The sequence below is a fragment of the Ictidomys tridecemlineatus genome, chromosome 6, assembly GCF_052094955.1.
Source record: "Ictidomys tridecemlineatus isolate mIctTri1 chromosome 6, mIctTri1.hap1, whole genome shotgun sequence".
Taxonomy (NCBI): Eukaryota; Metazoa; Chordata; class Mammalia; order Rodentia; family Sciuridae; genus Ictidomys; species Ictidomys tridecemlineatus.
In genome coordinates this window covers 147,281,942-147,286,829 of record NC_135482.1, presented here as the reverse complement: position 1 = coordinate 147,286,829, position 4,888 = coordinate 147,281,942, and the positions used below count along the sequence as shown (strand labels likewise).

Below are 4,888 nucleotides of genomic sequence, written 5' to 3'. Positions count from 1 at the left end.
TCTTAGGGATATATATATATATAAATGTTGGTGAATGAATAAAATATATATATTAAACCCCAGGATAGAAGATGTGACAAAGCAGCACTCCTTCCTCCATGTTGATTTCAGAGGCAGAGGTGATCAATGTGGAAAACAATAGAATTTTCCTTGGAACTGGGCTGTCATGGGAGGTGCCTGCCATGATCTTAACCTGCCTTCTCTTCCCCAATCCATTCCTTCCAGTTTCTTAAGGCAAAAAATTATCTCTGAAGATACTTGGTAACAATTCTATCAAACAAATACACCTGCTTCCAACACACTACTTTCAGATACTCTAGGTTTAGTTCAGCTGGCAGATGAGCTGATTGATACATTCACCTGGATAGCCAGGTGAGCCCATCTCCTTGAGGAAGCCCACTCTATTTTTGGTAGCATGACCGGCCACAGAGAAGTGAGAAGTGCACAAGAACCTAGTGATCTGCTGGAAATACTTTCCCTGGAAGGCAATTTCAAGAATGAGGTCTTCCAGGCAAATGACAAGAAACCTCCCCAGGTGTTCCTCAATCACTGTGTTGTCCGTCAGGGGAATGTCTTATTCTTGACCTTTGCTAGTCTGCATTTCAAGACAAGTTACCGGACCAACTTCAGATTTAGAAATCCTCAGGTCACATAAGATTCTACTATCCATAGCATTTTTAGGCTTTGAGGGGAGATTTTCAACAAAAACACCGCTAAATATTTTGTTCAGAGGAAGTCTTGCAATGGTCCAGTAAACTCACCCCATCAGTCCTTTGGGTGCATACAACAAAGGCCAAGGAATGTTTATCAGGCATTTCCAGAGCACACAGTTTCACTTCTAGTTATTTGGGGCACGGCTTTGTTATGTTTCTGCTGCCAGGAATCATGTAGAAATGATTTCAGTCGCTTATATCTGTACTCTTTCCCTTTATTCTCCTTTTTCACCCAAAGTGCCTGGTTGGCCTGGGTAGCTTTGAGAGCCTGATAAGCAGCCTTCTTTTTTTCAGGAGATTTGCTGGAAACAAATGGATCTTTTTTCTTTGCTCTTCCTCTGCCATCTGTGATTACTACACCTGTGCACTTCCACCAGGTGGGGAAGACAGAACCAACTCTATGTTTACTTGATCATAGAAATCTCTGTTCTCCCTAATTGTCTTTTTCTGATTCACTGAAGTTTCAGAACATTTAGGGGAACATATATATGAGAACATTCTCTCTATAGATAAATTATGTACCATAATTTTCATACATAATTATCATTTAAGGGATCTTTCATCTATTTTTTGATTTGTTATTTATTTTTCTTACAAATAAAATGGAAAGCAGAAAGAAACAGGAAAGCTAGAGTTGAGAGGAGGAGTAATAAGTGGAAGTTTTAAGAGGTTTAATGGTCATCACTACCCAGAGAAATCTTGATCCTAAACTATCAATCAGAGCATCATTTTGACCTCTAGGAATAAAGTGCAATTTGAAATTGCTCCTATACTGTAGTCTACAAATTCGGGATTTTATTTTCTCCAGTCTCAGACTGCCTACTGTAGGCAAAAATGCCTTTCTGCCATACGATCTCAACTCAGAAGTTGTTCAATTTCTTAACTGTGTTGTCTCTTTCATCTAAGATTTAGCCATGAAGCATGTCCTTCACATCATCACATCATCCTAACTTTGTGGTAGGACAATCCTAATGTTATGGTTCAAATATAAGCTTTAACTAAAAGCTCCTGTTAATACAAAAATATTCAGAGGTGAAAAACTAGGTTATGAGAGTTATAACCTATTCAGTCCATCCCAGTTTGAATGGACTTGCCTCAGTCTGGCTGGGCACAAAATAACCAAGCCACCACACAAGCCTTGTAGATTCCAACAGCAACTCTTTATTTTCAAACTCTCACCAGCACTCTACACACACGTTCTGGGGAAAATACACACCCTCCACCGGGCTCTGCATACCAATTCTCTCAGAACCCTGTGAGAACTCCACAGGAACTCAAGGAGCAGGTGCCTGAGGCAGCAGGATATGCCCTATTCCCAGCAGGATCCACTCTAAACCTGGAGCCACCTTAATCCAGCAGGATCCACCCTAAACCCAGAGCCGCCCTAACCCCTGAGCAAGGTCATCTTTCAAACCAAAACTCTCAAACATTCATGCAATGTCACTGCAAATGACCTGGGTCCAAGGCAAGCCATTTCCACAATGGAGAGTCCTCCCTCTAAGCAACATTGGGTAGGTGGACAAGGAAATTGCCATACGTTATTCCTACTTGGCTATGGCTCTCAGCATGGACTGACTTGGTGGTGACTGCACAGAGGTGGGGCATGTGTAGAGGAGACATGTCACTGGGGATGAGTGTTCTTCCTGAGCTCTTTTCACCCATCTTTCTCTGCTTCATGACCCCACCATCCATTAGTCATACCTTGAAAAAGAAAAAAAAATTCAATGCAAGAATTGTAAGAATGATATTCCATCATGTTCAGTAGTACTGTTAAAATTAAAGGGAAAGAGTTGAAATCAGACATACACATTAAGAGGAAGGGATGTTGGGATTCATCTGAATGTTTTTTACCACCATCCATCTTCTGGCCCCCAACAATTCACTTCTTTCTGAACTGCAAAATACCCTTTCCCAAATTCACTAAAAATGTCATCACATAAAATCACCATCAATAGTTCCATTTAAGGTTGAATTGTAGCTCAATGGTAGACCACTTGCATAGCATGCATGAGGCCACATATAAATGAATTAAATAAAAAATAAAGCTTCATCAAGAACTAAACAAAAATTTTTTAACAAGTCCCATCTAAAGTTAAATTTCATCTTCTCATTTCATCTTTTCAACACCATGATCTTGTCAAATTCATCATCACATGTACAAGGTACAGATAAGATTTTAGTAAATAAATTTTAATTCAGTTCATGGACCACAGATTCTATCTTTGGACCTGTGAAATTAAGAAATAAGATATATTTGCCTAATACATGTCACATACAATGGTGAGACAGCTATGGGATAATAGCTGTATGTATTCTAGTTTAAAATGGATTAAAAACTTGAGAAGCCAAGTAATAACTGTCTTTTAAGTATATTTTTTAAATAATTTATTAATTATATGTGAAATAGTTTGGCATGTTCTATTGAATAGTAAAAAATTTTTATCAGCATCAATTCTGGATAAAACTCAAATGTGAGATATAGACATTACTAGCATTTTTTTCTGAACATTTTTCTTTTCTTATTTTTTGGGGGGAGGAATACTGGGGATTGAACTCAGGGGCAGTTGTCCACTGAGCCACATTCCCAGCCCTATTTTGTATTTTATTTGAAAACAGGGTCTCACAGAGTTGCTTAGGGCTTCACTTTTGCAGGCCTCCTCCTGCCTCAGTCTCTCAAGCCTCTGGAATTACAGGCATGGGCCACCGCGCCTGGCCTGAACATTCTTCTTTCTCCTGCACTTTTTTATTCCATTTTCTTCTTATTATTAATGTTTGTTGTTTTTGAAGAGGTTTATGTTGTTGTTGTTTACATTTTTGCAGGATGCTTTGCAAATAAAATTAAGTTTCTAATAGATAAAAACTATTTGACATTTTGTTTCTTTTTATGATAGTTTTGGAAATTTATGTCTAAAATATTTGTCAATTTTTGTCATGTCAAGATCTATTTTTGTAAATAAGTCATATTATTTGCTTTTAATGTTGAGTCATTGCTCAACAATCTGAACTTTCTTTGATTATGCATAGTTTTAAATTGTGTTTCTTTCTTATTTTTCTTCATTGTTCTATATCTAACTATATTACTTTTATATTTTCAAAGAAACATTTATTTCTTTGATTTTTATCTGTTGTTTGTACCAGTAGATGTGTAAAAAAGTAAATTATTATAGCCTATAAGTACTGAACTTTGTTGTGATTTGGTATCAGTTTGACTACACTATTTTTATGACAATGGCATGTTGTATGCATTTCAAATTATGCAGTGAAAAACTCAGAATTTTGCAAGTAGAGCAGAATAATATCACCTTGATTTTACTCCTCTAACTCCCTGTGTAGGAAAAGTATAATCTGACTTTGGAGTTGATCAATACTATAAATTTTAAAAACCTAATTTGCAATAAACATATATAGTTCTTTTATGAGTTTTTGAGTTTCAAGTCATGCTTGATTTTCTTCTCTTTTTGGCTTCTGGATTTTATTATTTTCATATAATTTTATTCAAATATGCAAACCCTTGCATGTATATTTCAATGAGATGATTTCATGTGTTAACCAATTTCATAAAAATTATGTTTTTCATGAACTATTATTATTATTATTGCTAATTGATTTTATTTTTGTAGTGCTAACAATAAAGTCATGGTAGTTCACTAAACCATGTTTACATATTCACAGATAATATCTGGATATGTAATGCCTTTTATTAAGAACATATTAGTTACTCCTGAATATAGTGCTTTATTTTTTTTAAACAAATGGAATTTTTTGTTTAATTTTGACACCTAAATGAAAACATATTAGTAATTTATTATTTCTGCCTATATTTTTTTCCTCCAAAGCCTGTATTTGTACAACTCTAGGAGAAATGAACTCACTGAAAATTAAAAAATAACTTGCAAAAATTCTAAAGGTATATTAGAAAATTATTTATTTCAATTACATTTTATATAATGAATTTTTATTGTATTTTCTTGCCTTTTAATTATGTATTGTAACTCTATTTAGGTAGTTACTTTCTAGTATTGCCATTAATACCATTTTTCTCTTTCCAAAGCTAGCATTTGAAAGAAAAAAATTATTAAAAAAAAACAGAATATGTCTGTGTTATTGGGAAAGGAAATAATAAATGTTTAGTCCTAATTATAAAAGATGAAACATCTTGCATTACCTTAAAGTTA

At 34.9% G+C, this 4,888-nt stretch overlaps 1 pseudogene; it reads right to left on the bottom strand.

Moving 5' to 3' along the window:
* Positions 1–322: 322 nt before the first annotated feature.
* On the bottom strand, positions 323–1,058 carry LOC101965527 (ribosomal protein uL30-like pseudogene; annotated as a pseudogene).
* Between the last annotated feature and the right edge of the window lie 3,830 nt (positions 1,059–4,888).